Source organism: Leptopilina boulardi, unplaced genomic scaffold (genome assembly GCF_019393585.1).
Source record: "Leptopilina boulardi isolate dan_hultmark-lab unplaced genomic scaffold, ZJU_Lbou_2.1 LbouV2_364, whole genome shotgun sequence".
NCBI lineage: Eukaryota > Metazoa > Arthropoda > Insecta > Hymenoptera > Figitidae > Leptopilina > Leptopilina boulardi.
The window spans coordinates 613,788-635,042 of NW_026137934.1; the positions used below are offsets into that span (position 1 = coordinate 613,788).

The 21,255-nt window shown below is 29.1% G+C and overlaps 1 long non-coding RNA gene and 1 other non-coding gene across 2 annotated transcripts; one reads left to right on the forward strand and one right to left on the reverse strand.

Annotated features, from left to right (window-relative positions):
* Window positions 1–104: 104 nt before the first annotated feature.
* Window positions 105–6,202, reverse strand: LOC127286893 (uncharacterized). The gene is made up of 5 exons (XR_007843810.1): window positions 5,965–6,202; window positions 4,068–4,351; window positions 1,767–1,853; window positions 995–1,069; window positions 105–641 (listed from the first exon to the last, which is right to left on the reverse strand). It is a non-coding gene; the product is annotated as an uncharacterized LOC127286893 (long non-coding RNA).
* A 14,872-nt stretch (window positions 6,203–21,074) lies between these two features.
* Window positions 21,075–21,146, forward strand: Trnag-ucc (transfer RNA glycine (anticodon UCC)). The gene has a single exon. It is a non-coding gene; the product is annotated as a tRNA-Gly (tRNA).
* Window positions 21,147–21,255: the final 109 nt, after the last annotated feature.

Genomic DNA, 21,255 nt, shown 5'->3' on the forward strand with positions numbered 1-21,255 from the left:
AAGAAAAAATTACTAAATATTTGAACAAATTACATAATATAAACATATATATAATAAATATAAACAGTAATGTCACTATGTTGATGTCAATATCCTTTCCTGTTTAAAAAATTGTTTCAAATGTTTTGTTTGAATGAGACTGATAATTTATATTTTAAATAAAGTCAAAAAATTAATGTTCCAAAATTCATAAGTTAAAATTGATATCGAAAATTTTAATATTCAATTTATAAATATTAATGAACTGTATAAATAAATTTAAAGAAAATCAATTAAATCAAAATTAATTAATTAATTCAAACAGGGAAGGGGTTAAATTAAAAAACGACTCATCAATCGGCGAACATCCCACGTCGGAACAAGGTTTGCATTGTTCCTCCTTCCTCTTGTGGCCACTCTCGAAGATCTCTGCTTCTTGATTGCACTTCTGCGCAGATCGAGAGCGATGTTGCCAAGCAAAAAAAATAAATAAATAAATAAAAGAAAAGACTATTTTTGAAAAATTTGGCAACATGCTGGGACCGTTTTTCTTCGTCCACATCCTTCCTGTCATTCTGGTTGATAATTGGAATTCTCACATTGTGACGATGATACGATGACACTATATTCACTTTGTAAACACTTTCACTAGAACCAACTGCCTGAAAAATTAAAAAAAAATTATATTAATTTACTATGTTATAGAAAATAAATTATGAGTAACTATATGTGACGCTCCATATGAAAGAACAAACTTTACGGCAAAAAATTTTTAGGTTATGTTTTGCGATAGTTTTACCTTCATAAAAAGTTTTTTTTATGAAGGTAAAATCAAAATTAGATTTTATTGAATTTTTTGAATGTAATGAAGACTTGAACATAAATGTTTTATATTAAGAGTTGATTCTCTGTATGAGTATTTTCATTTCAAAAATCACAAACATAACCTAAAACTTTTTTGACGTATGGTGATCCTTCTCTCGTGGAGCGTCACATATTTAGACTTTATTTATACCTTTTTTGGAGTTTGGTAGAGATTTTTAAATAATTTTCTGGAAAACTGAAATGATCCAACGTTGTCCACTCTCCCCTATAAGAGATAAAATATTCCTCAGTAATTACTGCCCAAGAAGCACGTAATATAACCTCAATATCAAGGTAATATTACATGTAAGATTCGTAATATAACGTTGTAATATTACAGTAATCTTACAGTGATCTTAAAATGTCCGCCTCAAGGTAATATTACCGGTAATGTTACTGTAATATTACGCGCTAATATTAAGGTAATATTACAGTAACATTGCAGTAATATTATAACGTAATATTAAGGTAATATTACAAGAGAATATTACAGTAATATTATGGGAACATTTCTTTACGAAAAAAATCTACCCATCCAGGGAATCGAACCCCGAACTCAAAGCACACGAGTCCAGAGTTTTACCAACAAGCCAAATTGACTTATAATATATTTACGTTTTTTATGCTTTATGAATAACTCAAATCAGTCTGTAATATTACTGTAATATTACCGTTAATATTACAGTAATATTCCCGGTAATATTACCTTGAGGCGGACATTTTAAGATCACTGTAAGATTACTGTAATATTACAGCGTTATATTACGAATCTCACGTGTAATATTACCTTGATATTGAGGATATATTACGTGCTTCTTGGGTGTTCTTTAAAAACTATCAGTTACATTATAATAAATTGTAAATCTGTTTTATTTGTATCAGTCTTAAAATTTCAAAATTCAGGTAAAAGGTTATCAACTTACATTGAACTGCGACTCAGCTATGCCAGATCTCCTCCAGGAGCTGCTCCGCAACAAACACCCATCCTTCAAGAAACGGACTCCTACAAACTGAAAAGAAAATTTTATAAACATATAAAGTTTAAATTAACATAAAGTTTATATTAAGGAAAGATTTTTTTTTCTATTTAACAGAATTTTCTTTTCACATATTGACAATTTATTCTCAAATTCAGTATATGTAAACTCGAATCTCCATGATTCGCAGAGCTTAAATCTTTTCTGCGACTTGTAGAGAATACGCTCTTAACACCAGAAATTATATATATATACACTTTTGAGAATAAATTGTATCAAATTTTTTAAAATAGCTGTCAAATATTTATTAGTCTCAGAATATTTCTATTTCAGTATATTTTTTTTTATCAAATTATATATACATTTTAAAAAAGTGCAGCTGTAAGGCAAATATATTAAGTCATTCAAAACGTTGTATAAAGTAAATAAAAAATTTACCCACGACAGGAAATAAAATTGTAAATTTTAAAAATAATTCTTCTGAGACTTAAAAATCATTAAAGAAAAAAAAATGAATGATAAAAAATTATAGATTGACCACAAGTCTGACAGGTAAAAATATGTGTCGCATATATAAATTCACCCATCTGCGAATGACGATTATTTCATACGATCTTAATTGTTATGACTTTACACATATAAGCAACGGCAGTGCTTATATTGTACTTTACGATACGATTGTCTGTTATACATTGCCCACGATATATATATATAGTCTTCTTCTCTGCATCGCACGAGCGCGAGCACCTCAGATACGATAATTGTTATGTTCATACAAGTTACGACGACTGCGTATATATACATATCAGTTACACACACGAGTAGTGTATATCGATTTATTTTCAAAAATATTTCTAAAAGAGCAGTACCTTATTACAAAGTCCCAAAAGCGAATACCTTATATATACGTTATCGCTGTAACGATCGTCGCACTATAAAACGATCGAAATCCTTCCTCTCTCAATACCATTGCACTTGAGTGCGCGGCCCATCGGCAGAAGCGGCGAAAGCGACAGTCGGGCTAATTAATGGCAATTTACAGAAATAACGAGGTACGCAAGCCGATATAAAAAGCTGCCGCAGGTGCCTCATCGCTTTTATGCGGAAAGTTTTATTTAGTATATATAAACGCGCGGGTATGTAAGTAACGCCGCGTGCGATTATATGGAGGAGCCATATATGATATATATACAATATAAAGTGCGCGCACTCACTATAAAAACATTCGTATTTGACTTTTTACCACGCATTATATCATGATGTTTGCAAAGCTTATATGCATAATTGCATTTAAAACTTTGTATAAACGAATATTAAAGTATATATTTTGCTCTTATTTTTACTCCAATGACGATTTCATCACATATATATACATCAAGAAATAATTATTTTAAAAAAGTTACGCAAATGCAAAACATAATAAACACAAGGACATTTATCATTTACTTTTTTCTCCTTCCTTTCAGGATAACAACAAAAAACTTTTATATTGATCTGTTAATTCCGTGTATGTTGTAATCTTATATTTCTATGACTGATGTGTTTGTATATATATATAATATAAATCAACTTTTTCTCAAAAAATAACTTACTCTGCACTAAAAGAAATTGTTTTAACTTGTTGACGGTTTTTATTGGTGATAAAAGATATATATATATATACTTATTCCCCTGATGGTTAATGCAGTAAATATCTGATTTTATTTTATAATCAAGCATAATATAATATTGCTTACGTTCTTATCATAAAGAAATAAAAACTATTCTTAACAATAAAAAATTATGTGTTGATTTTCCTTGACAAAAAATTAATAATTATAAGAAACTAAAAAAAATAAATATGCACACGAAAAGAATTTATACTAATAAGAATTTATATTTTTTCAATTTAGATGAATGCACTTAACACTTATAAAATTATTCGACGAAGCAAAAGCCTTTTGATGCTTTACGTGATGTTTTGTATTATCGAGAATGAACACTAGGAGCACTATCTTCGCGTCACGCGTTTATTTCACTAATTGAATTACTGAAAACTAACCTATTAATAGTGTACCTAATTTAATTAATTTCATTAGTTATATTTTTGCATAATAATTCTGCTAATTGAAGAAAAAAAATAATTGAAAAACTAAAAATTCTATTAATTTCGATTTAGAGAACAACGAAACGGATTTTCTAGCGAATGCCTTATTATGCTAACACTAAATTTTAAATAAGAACAATTAGAGCATAATTTCTACTTACCAATTTTTTATTGTTTCTCCTTGAAATGATCCTTCAGCATTTCTATCCTCCTAGATTGATTCTCCTTGAATAATCTTTCCGAATTTGTCTGAAGCTGCTCTTCCTTGAACGATCCATCAGCATTTCTTCTCCTAGATTGATTCTTCTTAAATAATCTTTCCGAATTTGTCTGAAGCTACTCTTCCTTGAACGATCCTTCAGCATTTCTCCTCCTAGATTGCAACGCTCCTTGATTAACCTTTCTGAATTTGTCTGAAGCTAGTGCTCCTATTTGATGGATCCTCCTTTAAAAACAAAAATGGCACCTCCTTAAAAATTAACTATTACTCACGAATAAAAATTTCTTTATGTTTTACACGAAGAGAAAAATTCCAATGAATCTTTCACCACGTGTTTAGTATAAGCCATTTAATACTCCCGACAAGTATAGCGCTATATCTTTTTAAAAGAAGCAGAAGTCATTTGATTCTTTACGCGATGTTTAGTATTATCGAGAATGAACATTAGTGATAGAACGTCCAACGTCCTTCCTGCAGGATGAAAAAGACTCAGGTGAGTCCCTCCGAAATCGCTTTCTAAAATTAACTTGGATTGAGATAAACACAAAAAAATATATATGGTTGGAAAGGTAAAGATACAAGCTTTCAGCGCATGTAAAAATTAAATTTCTAAATTCAAACCCCAAGGCTAGGCAACTTAAAGAAGTTAAATTTTTGTAAAACTGACCTAATGTTTAGTGCTAGATCGTCGACGCCCGGACCTGCCGGCAGGACTCTTCTCAGTTTATTGATACGATTACCCAGCCCTGATATTTAAATTTAGAAACTTAATAGTTACATGATCTGATAGCTTTTTTAATTACCTTTCGAACCATATATATTTTTTTATGTTTATCTGAATCCATATTAATTTTATAATGTTTTTTCGGAAAGACTCTCATCTGAGTCTTTTTCATCCGTCCGCAATTGCGCTGGATACAAATCTTTATACATAGTGTTATAATAATAATACAAACAAAATTCAAGATTAAAAAATATATATAATGCAGAAAATTTATTTGGTAATTTATGAGGTAATTTATGGAAATTTATTTGGCAATTTATGGAAATTTATGAGGTAATTTATGAAATTTTGAGGTAATTTATAATTATAATACAAACAAAAATTCAAGATTCAAAAACTATTGCAGAAAATTTACGTGGTAATTTTTGGAAATTTATGCGGTAATTTATGAAATTTTTGAGGTAATTTATAATTGTAATACAAACAAAATTTAAGATTTAAAAATTATTGCAGGAAATTTATGCGGTAATTTATGAAATTTATACGGTAATTTATGAAATTTATGCGGGAATTTATAATATCTAAAAGAAAAATTTGAAAACTAATTTTGGAAATTTATAGGGTAATTTATGGTAATTTATGAAATTTTTAAGGTAATTTATAATATATAAAATTTTATGTGGTAATTTAAGAAAATTTAATGGAAATATATGTTTTAAATAAAGTGCGTCCTGCCGGCAGGATGACGGAACATCCTGCCGGCAGGATGGCGCAATGTGCGGAGAAGCATCCTGCCGGCAGTACGCAGCGGCTTGTCCAAGCGTCCTGCCGGAAGACCCTTCCAGCAGGATGGGCGCTTGGACGTTCTATCATTAGGAGCGCTATCTTCGCGCCACTTTTCAATTTCATTAATTGAATTAGTGAAAACTAATTTTAATTAGTTATATTTTTGCATAATAATTCTACTAAATTCATTAGTAAAATAAAAAAAGTAATTAAAAAAGTAAAAATTCTATTAATTCCGATTTAGAGAGTAATGAAACGGATTTTCTATCCAATGCCTTATACTAATAACAAAATTTAAATAAGAACATTTAGAGCAATTTCTACTTACAATTTTTTATTGTTCCTCCTTGAATGATCCTTTAGCATTTTTAGCTACTCCTCTTTGATTGATCCTCCTTTAAAAACAAAAGTGTCACCTTTTGAAAAATTTACTATTAATTGCATACGAATAAAAATTTCTTTATGTTTTACACGAAAAGAAAGATGCTAATGAATCTGTCACCACGTGTTTAATATACGCCATTTAATACTCCCGACAAATAGCGCCATATCTATATTTAGATCCAGCGTTTACATCACCGGGCGTAAAGTAGGAAAAGCTTAAACTAAGACGCTTAAAAAGACTTAATATTCTGCGCAGAATTTAAGTAACTGTTTACGCAACTTAGTTTAAGCTTTTCCGACTTTATTCTAGGGGGTTCTTACAGCACTCATTCTTCTTTTAGCACATCTTTCAAAATTATAAATAACAGCATACTGTTTAGTCAACCCAAAACTAACGATTCTGTTTAGTAAATTCTACTCTTATGGCAGTAAGAATCTACTATTTCCGTCTCTCCGTGATATAATTTAACTGCAACTTAATAAAAAAAATTAAATTATTAATTTTATGTTACATTAATTATATATCCGAGAAATATTCGAGGAATTGTCACTTATAAATTTGGTAGGTAGACATCCACCTTCCGTATATATACATATATAAGTTTATAGTATATAGAAGCATAGAAAAGGAAATAAATAAAAAACATTTTTTTCAAAGGGAAAGAGATATCGATCATCGAAAATCCCAATTACCGATTTTGCGAAGGAAAGAGAGAGACAGAAATACCGGGACCTTTTCGAGATTTCGCACCCCGGGGATGACGTACGGGTCTGACGCAGCGTGTGGCATTCCCTTCCTTCAACCCTGATTCCCACTTCCCCCCTAACCATCCCAATTCCCCGTAAGATGTAAACTAGTCCCAAACGAGCCGCGACGGATAAATATTTGAATTACAATCCGAGTCGCTCGTAAAAACGTCGTCACTCGTAACGGATAGTGTTCTCTCGCGTTACTCATCCGACGCCAACCGCGACTACGAGAGAGGTGCCAGGCCCGTATCCCAATAGAAACTTAAAAAAAAATCTATTTAATATTTACAATTTCACTAAACTCGGAAGTATGACAAAAATTTTAAAAGTACAGATGCCATAATGCAATTTTTTCATAAAAAAAACTCGAATACTTTTAATTTTTTCTTGTTTCTACTTATTTTTCTTCCTTTAATTATACTACCTTCTTAATATTGCCAACCTTGCACGGCAAGCTTGCCGTAAGCTTCAAATGTCCCACCTGACCCAAGCTTGCATGATAAGGTTACCGAAAGATTGCAGTGTAAGATTACTGCAAGATTGCACGGTAAGCTTGTCGCAAGGTAGGTGTGAGGTTGCTAAATAACCTTGCCAATCAGCACAGAAGGTTGAAGCTTGCTCGGCAATCTTATGGTAAGCTAGGCGCAAGCTTGCGGAATATAACAAAACATTTTTTAGGGTGAGGAAATTTATTTTTGTACATACATTGAGCACCAGTTCCTGGTAGGTCAAAAAAATTTACTGCACAGCTGTAAGTGCTTGTGATTGCAAGTGCGCATTTTCAATGCAAACTTCTGTGCTGATTGGGCAAGGTTATTGGCAACCTTGCCACAAGCTTACCGTGCAAGCTTACTATGTAAGCTTGCGATAATCTTATCATGCAATCTTGCAGATACCTTACACTGCAATCTTTCGGCAAGCTTACCATGCAAGCTTGTGTCAGGTGAGACATATGAAACTTGTTGCAAGCTTACGTGCTGTTTTGGTTAAGATTAAATATATTTCAATTTGAATATTTAAACTAAAAAATCTTACCTCTGCAAAGGATCGAAACCCTGGATTTTCATTACGAGTCGGGAGCTTTGACCACTGGACAACATCAACAAACTTCTCTTATAATAATCCATTGCCAATTGAACACGTTCTGGCTACTGTAACAAATTTATAAATAATTGTTAATTATTTTAAAATTTATCAACTACCTCAAAAAAATAAAGTAAAAAAAACAAAGAAGTATTGATATTAACATTATTTAAGTATATATATATACAGTTTCGTTAGTATATTTTAAGTTGCATTGGTTCAGAATGAGGTGCATATTGGAAAATATCGGCGCGGGAGGTCACCCACTGTGAGATATACTGAATCACATCAGGGCGCCGTCAGAGGGAGTTCGCATTTTGTACCGGATTAAATCCCAAAAATTGAACGCTTCACCCCCAACTGCGGTTACTATCCTTGTCGACATTCAATATTCAGGTGAATCGAATTCATTTCTTTTTTTTGCACAACTCATATTATTCTATAAATACCGACAATTTATTGTAAACTAAAGGCATACAGAAAATAATTTGAGAAATATTTATCAGTGTTGATTAGTTAAAATTCCACTAACATATTTAGAGTATTACTATTCACAATTGTGAACATTTTCAAAATTGAAATTTTCGTTTTTTTTTCAGAAATTGGCCATTTTCCGTTGGTTAATAAAATTTTAGATTGGTAATATGAAGAGGAGAGTGTTTCATAATTTAGGCGCCATAAGCAAGGCCGTCGCTCTGTTTTAAAAAGGAATCCCATTAACGGCAGAAGAGACTGTGGGGTATAGAGTGTTGTTCTGAGAATAATTTTTTTCCACGAATAATTTGTTAATGACGCTGCCCTGGCACTAAATAGTAGGTGGAATGTAAAAAACGTGTTGCATGGACGCAAGAAAAAACACACACACACGTACATGGATACGCGATTCACGAGTGCGGTAGGTGCTGCTAAGTTTTACGTTGCATCGCGGGAGGAGATGTGAGAGAGCCTTGGTGAAAGTGAGATATCGTAAATTCTTATAATTCGCCCCTTTTTATACCTTCCATTCGCATAAGCTGACAAATAATGCTCCAATGTTCAAGAGAGTATAAGTTTCTTTCATTTTGATTTCTGTCTCTCCCTATCACATCTCCTTTCCACTGCTTCTTTTTTTCCATCTTTAAAGCCTCGTAAAATCGTATTTCAAGAACTTTGTATATATATGTATATATATATACTCTCGGATATATTTATACAATTTGTAAGTTGATCCCTTTTTATGAATGACTTTTATTTCTTTAAATAATATTCAAGTTCCAGGTGCTTATGATCCATATTCAAAAGTCTCTTTATCTTTTAAATGTCCTTTTAAATATTAAACCATATATATTTGGTATTTCAGAATAGAAAATTAATTACTTATAGTGGACAAATGAAATTAATTGTAGGATAGGTTCATATATGAGTTTTGTAAAGAGGTGACTTGAGAAAACCGATTGATGATATTGGGGAAAAATAATGGCATTATTTTCGCAATGGTAGCGGCTGATCATTCGATCTTCCTCTCGCAGTCCGGCCTTTAATCAACCTCTTTGCTAACATCGACGTCACTGTGAATTAGCCAAGTCTTGATGGCGCGAACGATTAACACACTGCAGGCTGAACAGTACGCGATCTTTAAAAACCTGCCTGAGGTAAGCAGCAGGTTTGTTATTACAGGGGCCAATTTGTGTAGCGATCCAATCGATAACCGTCAGATCGGATGAATTCGATTACATGAACGCCGTTACGCTTTTTGAATATTATCGTGTAAAGTTAGTTTTTATAAATGCACCGTTATATATCAATTTTCTAGAAATTCACGAAAAAAAATTTCAAATTTCTATAAAGAATAAAAGATTTTTACATTACAAGGATTAATTTGATAACTGTGCACTTATAAAATTTATCTTCAATGAAAGTTCATAAACGAATAAATCTCATTTGTTATATTGACATAAAGGACCGGATAACCAAAAAGCAAATATATATACATATACAGGTTGCTCTTATATGAACGCAGGTGTTAAGCAAAGATTAATTAGTACAAGGGCTTCATTAAGCTTTCAATAATTATCTTTCTCAAGAATGTAACATGGAGTTGATTTATTAATCATGATCAAATTAAATGTGAATATTTTTCAAATTAATTATATATGTTTCAAGTTTAATATATATTTTGCGGAGGGCATGCCCTTTTACGATGGCAATTTGTCCATTTTCTACACATTTTAAACTGACGATTCTTGCAATTAACATTATGCAGAAGTCGCTAATGTGCATATATCAATTATATAATCTCTCTTTTGCGCGATGTATATATATATTTTTACGCCGCGCGAATTGGGGACGGAAAAATTATCTTCAAAGGCAAACTTTGGTATAATTTAATCTCAAGCTGTTTTTTTTTAAACGCGATTAACATTTCTTGTGTATACATACATACACAGTATAATCAATGTGACAAAGTTTTTACAAAGTAGAAAAAGTTTTCGTGTTTTGTGTTTGAACCCCCACCACCGTACTGTATGTACCACATAATGCTATATAGCGTGCGCACTGTATTTGTCGTCTTATTTCTGCAATTTACATATGCAAATGAGAGAAACTAATTTTACTGCAATTTTAGTAAAAATAGCTTTTTGAAATGGGGTCTTTTTAAATAATTATATAAAAAATAATTTTTGTTTATCGTCAGAAAATTTGTATTGTAAACTATATGAGGTATATTAAAAAAGCGCTGCTATGATTAAATTAATATATCATAAAAGATTTAATTAATCCATTTTCTGGATTAAATTCATTTTTAAATTTGGTAAATACATATATAAAAGCGTTGCATCTTATTTTAATTGGTATTAAAATAATACCCAATAATTTACTGTATAACAATTTATTTTTTGGTATAATATAAATATACTTTTTATAATATGTAATACAGAATGATAAAATTTTTTTAATAGCATAATAAAAAAATACTATATCGTATCAGTTTTTTTATCAGGAAATACCAAATTACATTTTCTGGATCAAGAATGCCGAAGTCATTTGAAGAAGAGACGAACGACATAACGGTGACATCACCTGCCAGGACCTAAATTCTTGCACCTCTATATACTCTTCTGTTTCTTACATTTCTTTCTTTTTTCTCAGACACATACCTTTTTCAGGATGATTACAGTCCTTATGAGAATAACCTTCACATTCGACTTCTTTTTCAAGTATAACGAAAAAAATAATAATAATATAATTTGCGCAAACAAAAAATATAAGAAAACTCAAACAATGAAGACCAGTAGAAAAATTTCATACTTATATATTAAAAGTAAATATAGACATTTCACAGTGAGACAAATAGCTATGAGCTTCAAATTTTCAAAAATATGTCTAATGAATCTATTAACAGAATAATATAGAAGAATACAATACTCTAAACAAAGCAGAAACCAACTATATAATATTGATTAGGGAAAAAGTTTCAAAAATTGGTACTTTTTTTTGAAAATTTTTGAATTTGCAAGCAAAAATTTTACAAAAATTTCCTTTTTGAATAAGGGTCGAATTTCAATACAATAATTGAATAAAAGTAGGGAAAGAGGATGAGAAACACTGACTATGGTCAGATTCAAGAGGAGGAGGAGGAGGATAGGTGCACATTTCTGTTTCGGCCGTGGCTGACAGTGCCCTGCATTCGCTAGCTTTCGCTTTGGACAGCACAATGAGGCCAATTACTTTAATTGCAGTTCAGTTGGTTGGATGCGAAAGCTCTCAGCCAACCGACGGCCTGCAGCCGGAAGTCGGAATAAACGGTGCAAAACAATCAAAATTTTTTCGTTTCCAATGCCCTGCCGTTCTTCCGCCAACGCTTCATTACTCCAATATAATAATAATGCCATTTCTAATGCTCCACCTTAAAGCCATCATGGTCTCGGTCAATGTAAATATACACAGGAAAAAAAAGGTCTTATATAATATTCAATACTGAAGATGTTAAACTCAGTACTGCTATTAATTTCATCCATTGTCATATTTTTATAATTAATATATATATATATATATATATATTTAATAATTAAAATATGCAAACAGAATGATCTTTGTAAGTTTCCATCACTCTAAAACATTTTTTAATTATTTTCCATTTTCAGAAAATAAAAAAATTGAATTGAAACATACTTTATACAATAATAAATTATAATAAAGTTCAAAAAATTTATATTCAAATATTACTAAAAAATAAACAATTTCATTGAGAAAAAATAACTATTCGTTTTAATTAAGATGATATACCATTTTGAGAAGAAGAAAAAACAATTAAACTAATTAGACAAAAAAATTTTGAAATGCTTGGGTAATGATGTCTGACTTAAATAAGAATAATACTCCTTAGCATTTATAATTTCTTTTTCTGAGAGATTTTTCAAATGAATTTTCAATATTAATAAAATATGAGAATAAGGAATGAATGAATTAATATATTTTTTTAATTTGCAGTTAACAATTTGTCAATTAAACATCTAATTGAAATATTCATTATTTAAAAATCATTTAACAAATGCGAACTCAAACAAGAAATCTAACAAAATTAAATGATTTTGTGCGTATTCTTCTTTTCATATATAAATATAATAATACATAAAGTTGCGGATGCATATCAGATGATAATTTTTTCTTTTTATTCATTATACATATATGCATCATTTAAGGAGAAGAAGAAACACAACCTTATTATTATTAAGCAATTATGATAAACAACTCCCTATCGACCTGTTTATCATAACATGTATATATATAAGCATTTTCACTGTGAGTGCATCTTCTTATTTTATAAAAGTATTCACTTTTGCATGATAAAAAAAATATGCGTTAATTTTAGGGGATGAAGAAAATTAATATCTTAATATTTTCATCTAAAAATCAATATGCTGATGTATATATATGTTCTTTTTTAAATAAATTATTCTTTAAAAAAAACTCGTAAATTAATAATAATTCGATGAGAATTATAGCATTAACACCATCAGTATATATAAAAATAAGTTGACGTTGCGTGTGTAAAACCCCGCATACCTCTAAAGTTATCAATAAATGCTCTCTATTCTTATTTTATATGAGAATTTGTTTTTTTATTAATATATCGTTCACAAGTTTTTAATTGGTAGGAATTATATATATGAAATATAAAAGTAAATTTATCTACATAAGTACATAGTTAAAAAAAACTTATAAAAGCATATATGCTGATATGATTAAGGGATATAAAAAGTTTAATTATTAATTTAATCTGTCTTTTATGCAATTTAATTATTAAGTAATTATCAAGTAACGTTTTAATTGAAAACGCACTTTTTTCTGTGCTATATATTTATTATACGTATAAAACAAGCCAGTTTATTAGAGTGAAAAAGCTAGCTTGTTTAAATAAAAATGTAGTAAGATGATTTTGAGGATAATCCTCATATTTTAAGAGGAATAATATACTTTATTGTGACCACACTAAAAAAAAATTTATTTGATTCAAATACTCGGTTATTATATATTATTGCCTCAGAGCCAAATAAATATTTATTTATTACAAATAAATTTTTATTTTTAAATAATAATTTTTATTTACACCAAATAAATGGGACAGTAGGCTCTGAGACAAATATATAACGTGCGTTTAATTAACTCAAGTAAATTATATTTGGTTCAAATAAAACATTTCTGGTTTAAATAAATATTTATTTGAACCAAATGATTTTATTTGAATTGAATAAATTGTATTTGAACCAATAAATTCTGTATTTAAAACAAATACCATTTTATTGACTTAAATAATAATTATTTAACACAAATAAATATTTATTTGATAACAGTTAAGTAATCGATTATTTGAATCAAATAAATAATTTATATATATAGAATTATAGATATACATATATGTATAAAAATGAGAGAAATCTTATTAATTATAAATCTTTTCGAGTGAAACAAGTTCAAGGTTTTTTTATAAATATTGACTTTCAGATTATCTCGAAGAATTGGATAATCATTATCATAATTTGGAATTTCTTAAGACATTTATAAGAAAAAACGTCCAAAAGTATATCAGAAGATCAATTTTTGACTGCAATAGGAAAAGATACTAAATTATATTAGTTCGAATACATGTATTCGAACTAAGCTGCAGCTTATTTCGTTTAGAATAAATATTAAGGCAATATTCCTAATTTTAACTGAAAATTGTGTACGAATTTCTTGAATTATTTCAATTTAGAAAAGCTATGTATTAAATTTAGTATAAGATGATTCTTTTAAGATCTAATTGTCTTAAATTCAGCACATTTGAAGCAACTTGCAACTGAAAATAAGACTCCTTTTCTGCCTGAAAGACGCAACCTTTTTAATATTCACACAGTTAAGGGGAAATCTTATTTTAAGATAAGTAGAAAAGTAAGTTAGTCTTAAAAGTAATGTTGGTCTTAATTTAAACTGAAACTTGTATATGAAATTGTAAGATATATTTGTAAATCTGAATTTACGAAAACAATAAAATTCAGATCCTAAAACGTAACTTAAGAAGCACAGCGTCTTAAATTCAGCATACGCCTATACAGCTTTTACCATATCAATATTAAATAATTTAGCACATTAAAAGCGCCGACACAACCATAAAGAATTAACAAAATAATAACCTATCGTAAAATATGCTCCAATAAGACTCATTTCGTCCCTTAAAAACTGTATTTTTTTAAGACAGAGTGAAGTAAGCAAACAATTTGATATATTCAATTAAAAAATTCCACAAATTCAAGTATCATACATATAATATGTATATAAAACTCATGAAGATCTACTACATATAATTTTGCATTTTGTGAAATGAACATTGTCATTGTTTTGCAACAATGCGCGATTATGTGTTGAAAAAGAGAAAAATGCACATTCGTAAATCATGATGGCGGCGATCTACAGAGCAATATGTAGTGTCGTTCTTTAACACGTGAACCTGGTTCTCGACCATGGCAGCGGTGGCAACAGCCAGTGTTTAGTGATAATATGTTCGATGCTTGGTGGTGGCACAAATATACAGTGGAGTATGCTGGTTGGTGCATGTCGGCTCCGCCCCGACAGGATCATAACAACGACCACTGTTATATTCCTCCCACGCGACAACATATTTCTACTATATATATATATATACAAATATATATTATACTTCATATCTATATATATACATATATATAGCTACCAATGTCGCTGTCGCCAACTTTTGCCCGCATTTACATTTCCACGTATTTCACACATAAAAAAGAAAAAAAATGGAGAATTCAGAGAAAAACACTTATTTTCCACTGTACCTATATATATATGTATATGTCAAAACAAGTATGTGAATAATTATCTATTGGAACGATAAAAATTCTCTTATATATATATATCAAAAGATATAATCTTATATATGATATAAAAGTGAATATTATCTGCGCGCGGTGCAATATAAAAAAGTTAAATTATGTTGTCGCTTATCAGTTACCAATGCAGTTATAAATAAAGTTGACAACTGATGATGGTGTTATTAATGTCACATAGTTGATTATAATTTGTTAATTCTTCTTAAAGACTTAGCTTCCTAACTCATCTTATTGCGAAGGACACAATTTGAATAAAAATAGATAGTATAATAAATATATTCTACTAAATATTAATTAATATTAGAAGAATTTTCAATAATTAAAATTTACGAATTTATTTAACCGGGGTTAAAATGTTTCTATCATACACACTGAAAGAAATTTATTTGATTCAAATAATCGGTTATATAAATAAATATTTATACTTGAACCAATACCTATATATTATATTTTCAGAGTATAACTGAGAAAAAGATGAATCAACATTTTTGCGCTTATGAAAATCGATTCAAAAATATATTTTTATGCACTTTTCTAGATGACAATGAATTTTCGTCCATAAATATATAGATTTTAAATAAAATTATATAGTTTGAAGGAATGGCAATAAAATACAATACCCGAATAAAAATTAAAGTCGCCATTATATAGGACCTATGACGGTTGGCCTACCTGGCGACATAGGCCTGCGACTTTTTTTTGACATACTGTCTACATAGAAATGTAACGCTTGGCTACATAGGGTGTACATAGGCCACGAGATGTAGGACCTATGTAGGACTTTTATACTAGCTTGTATATAGGTCAGATGATGTAGGATCTACACAAGAATGTAACGCTTGGCTACATCCAATCTACGTAGGCTAACATACGTAGAGCCTACATTGAAAGGCATATTTTCATTAATTAATAATTAAATTATTATTTAAAAAATCAGGAAAATTAGTAGTTTATTTCAATATAATCTAAACAATATAAATTCAATAAAAAAAAAGTACCTTTCATATTTTTGCGGGATTTTCCTATACAATGGTAGGTGAGATTTGAGCCCTCTACTCTATAGTGTTGTGTGTGCAATTGGGTCTGGGGAGGGGAGCCTACAACCATTGGGAGCGGCGCCTTAACGCTCTCGACCAAGGGAGGCTATGAAGGTTCCGTACAAAGTTAAGAAATAAGTGGAGTAGCGTAGATGTTCTCTTACAAAGCAACGCAGTAGAACTATTATAAGTATAGCGCTATATAGTCACAATAAAATACAGCAAGTACACAAGTACTTTATATTGAATTAATATTGATTTATATTAAAAATGGATAACAAAATTTTATATTAGTATTATTTGTTTACAAATAAAATAATTATTATGCATTAAAAATTATGACAATTATATAATGTCATTATGAAACAAAAATCTTGTTTTTAACGTATAATTATTATTTTAAATAATATTAAAACGTAAAATGACTTAAATGTTCAATAATATCAAACATGCAGAGTATCAATTTGTAATTTTTAATAAATCCAAATTTAATAAATTAATAATAATAATAAATTAATAATTTAATAAATAAATAATAAATTTAATAAATAATTTTTAATATAATTTGAAATTTTAAAATAAGTGATTCAGAAATATTTCTAATATAAGCACCTATATAAAAAGACCTATTCTACATAAAATATGTTATGTCCTACGACCTACATTGAATGACCTGCAGGAAAACAATCTCAATCCTATGTCATGTGTCTTATAAAAATCCTACATAAACAAGCCTGCGTACATGCTATGTAGTTATTACATTTTAAGGCCTATATAGAAATGCAGATATTTTTTCTACATAGAATGTATGTTAAAAGGCCTATACAGATCCTACATCGAAAGGCCTAAATAAATTCTACATAGTTTTGATATCAAATGGCCTACGTAGAAAGGCCTATGCATTTCAAACCTAGTATGTATGTTAGAAAGCCTATGTAGAATCTACATCAAAAGGCCTACATACTTTCTACATAGTTTTGATATCACATGGCCTATGTAGAAAGGCCTATGCATTTATTATCTAGAATGTATGTCAAAAAGCTACTCATTGAAAGTGGTTACAAATATATATATATATATATACATGCTTCCAAGGAAATATGTATATTTATGAGATATGCTTCTAAGAGAGAAGAACACATATGTAGCTATATTTTCCCTATTATCTATAATATACACAAAGGTAGTCATTATATGAATGGGATTATTGCCACGGGAAATTTCATGGACTTGAACTATCCCTATATATATGTATAAAAAAACGTCATATTATAATAATATCGAAAACCAAAACGAATACGAACTATATATTACACTTTGCCAAAAGCAATAAGATAAACGTGGTTTTACTTGAAATTTTTTGGAATGAAAATAATTTCTACACTGAAAAAAATTCCTAACCCCCGTATGCCAGGAATTGACTAATTTGCCTAGTTACGAGAGGAATGTTGATTTCGACAATTTGTCGGAATGACTAGAATTACCACACTGAAAAAAAATTTATTTGATTCAAATACCGGTGTATTTGGTTATTATCAAATAAATATTTACTTGAATCAAATATTTCTTATTTGAATCAAAAATATGGTATTTGCTTCAAATTCTGAAATATTTAATTCAAATATTATATATTTGATTCAAATAAGAAATATTTGATTCAAGTAAATATTTATTTGATAATAACCAAATACACCGGTATTTGAATCAAATAAATTTTTTTTTTCAGTGCAGGTATATCTTTGTTACATTGGCTAGAATCACTTTGACTAAATAATAACTTTAGCAAAATTGACTATATAGATACATGTCATATTAACCAAACATCTTAGTTAATATAACTAGTAAACAAGGAGTCAATTCTACTAAATCGACTTTGACAATATTAACCAAGCTATAACATATAACTGAATTGACTATAGGATGCTTGCTCTCTTAATTTGAATCAGTGAAATTTCACTGGTGAAATAGCTAGAAGTCGGTTACTCAATCATTTAGTGAAATTTTCACTGAAAATCAGTCATATATCACTGATTTCCAGTGAAAATTTCACTAAATGATTCAGTAACCGACTTGTAGCTATTTCATCAGTGAAATTTCACTGATTCAAATTAAGAGAGTGGTTACGCTGACTAGATTTAAAGTTGCTATGGTTAATATAGTCATTAATGCGAAGCAAATTTTTTTCAGTGTCTATAAGAGTAGTAAAATGTACACCAGGAGAACGACAAAATGAAAATCTTGTTCTTTAATGTGTCTGTTAAGTCACGTGATTTATCGCACGTAAATATTCTCTAGATTTTTTTATACAATATATACTTGATAAATTGAATGAAAATCGCGAGATTGAAATTATGTGAAGAAGTCAAAAAAATAATTAATTCGAACTAAGACCAACTTTTAAGCCCAATTTAACCTCTCTGACATATATCTTAAAATAATAAATTTTCTTTTAACTGAGAGGGAAAATAGTTCACGAATAATATATATGTATCACGATCTTCTTGGTACGGATACCAGAATCGTACTAATCGCCTTTTTCGTGTTCCATTCTTGAGTTGGGTATATACATATATATATATATATAACAGTTGGAATTTTGGCAAGCTTCCGTGAGGAGCTGTCCGTCATTCATCTGGCCACATGATAATTTACATCGGGAAATTAAACTGTTAATCATTTTGCGGATTGTCAGTTTTATCATCACCTCTTCTTCACTCTGTGTTAACAAGTGTTTTAAAAAGTTCATAAAGAGAATAGACCGCTTCATAAACATCAAGTGTAATTTGCCTTGAAATACAAATTTTAGAAGTTTACCCACAAAACGCAATCTATATTTCAGCTTACAAATAAAAGAGGGAATCCTTTAATCGTAAGCAGAATTATTCCATCTTAATATTGTTCCAAATATTAATTTTCATAAATTTTCATTATAAGTAAACACGACTATTTTCTAATTCAGATTTAAAAAATTAGCAAATAAATAATAAGATATATGTTTAAAATTAAATTAGTCTTGAAACACACTAAAAAACAAATCTTGATTTCAGCCTATTTTTGAGGCTGAATTTAAGGTGTAAACGGAGTCAGACCAATTAAAAAAGGACAGACTTATGCAAAATATATGGGCTTAATTTAAGGTGTAAACGGTTTAAGACTTTGTTTTTACTGTGAAGTATAAGACTAATAGTTTTAATTTATAAACAAAATTTTAAAATAAAACTAATTTCTTTGCATAAAATAAAATTTTTTGTTTGTAGCGTGAAAAAAGCATTTTTTCTTCTTATAGGACATATATAAACAATCATTATAAAATCAAAAAGGCAAAATGAGAAAGAATTTTTTTTTAGAAATTTATATAGAAATAACCTTGGACCGCAGTGTGACCACGTAATATAATATAATTTTTTGTTTAAAAAAAACCGGATATCATTATTAAAAAAAAAATAAATAAATAAAACCAGTCTAAAAAAAGAACCTAAGACAATATTTTTTTTTGGAAATCTTACATTATATATACATATATATAGGTACACTGGTCTAAGTGTAAATACACAAAGAAAGTCTTTTGGTTCTGATGTTGGGACATGTATACAAGATTCTGTGAATTATCGAAGGACGTAAAACGATTGATACACTTAATTCTGTTATAGGTCCTTTGTTGAAGCTATTCCGGTTCGTTGTATATAGGAAAGTCGTGGGGCAATTTACGTGTCAGCTTGTCAGGGTGTAATTTGACTGATAGAGGCTCTTTCTGCCATGCGCGGCACAAAAAAAGACGGACGGACGGACAAGAGCGTTCGATGGTAGGTAATTGCGACCGAAAAAACCGCTCGATTTCAAAATATTGGCGTTTTAATGCCTCACAAATAATTCTGAGCCTCAGGGCAAAATATCATACACATTAAAATGATGCCAAAAACTCATCTTGCCGAAACAACAATTTTATTATGTGTTATAACCAATTTTAGGTAGATTCTAGACTTCCATCAACTATTCTAATGATTGTAGCGAGAATAGAAAAAAAATATATAAAAGGATCAAATTTAAAATTGATCAATTCTCAAAAGAACATCGATATAATAATTGCGAGATATGCATGAATTAACATTGAAGACTGGTGAAAGAATTTTTTTTTTCTGTTAATAACCTTAATTTTAGTTTCGACTGTAACATATTATATATATCGTGACATATATTATTTCTTTTTAAGACAGATAATTTAAATTTTTATCTTTCGTTTCTTTATATTATTTGTTCTTTAATATTGCAAAAAATTACTATGTGCACAATGTACAAAGTTTTTTTATCGACTACATATCTAATTAATTTTTCAACATATATTGAGAAACAATTTTCATATCATTACATATGACAGACATTATTTTTTAATAAGAAATTTAAAATAATAAAAGTACTATATTAAAAAATTAAAATTTTTTATATCCTTATAATAGGAAACATGTGTTAATTGACTTTTAGAATCGTTCGTTTTTAATTTGTTTAAACTATTTTTTTTAACTTCAACGTTAATATTTTAATTCTTTAATATAGAATATCGTTTTTTTTGGTGAATTATAAATAAAACAAAATATTTTTACCTATTTAAAAATTATCTAAGCTATTATCTAAATAGTTGTAAAAATCAAACTTTTTAAAGAAAATTTGTTATGTAATGAAAATAAATACAAACTAAATTCATTTAAAATTACCAAGAAAATTAATTGGACTGAAATAAATTATTATAATGAATTTTAATTAAATAAGGCTGAGGATTTTATTCTTCGACATATATTTCAGAGAAAAACATATGTGCGATGGTGGTGTAATGGTCAGCATAGTTGCCTTCCAAGCAGTTGATCCGGGTTCGATTCCCGGCCATCGCACACTTTTTTTTATTTTGTATTTTTGTGAAAGCTAACAAATTAGTAGTTAATATTTTTTTTTAATGAAATTGTTTATTATTTTACTCTTTAAGGTTTTACTCTTCTTTTC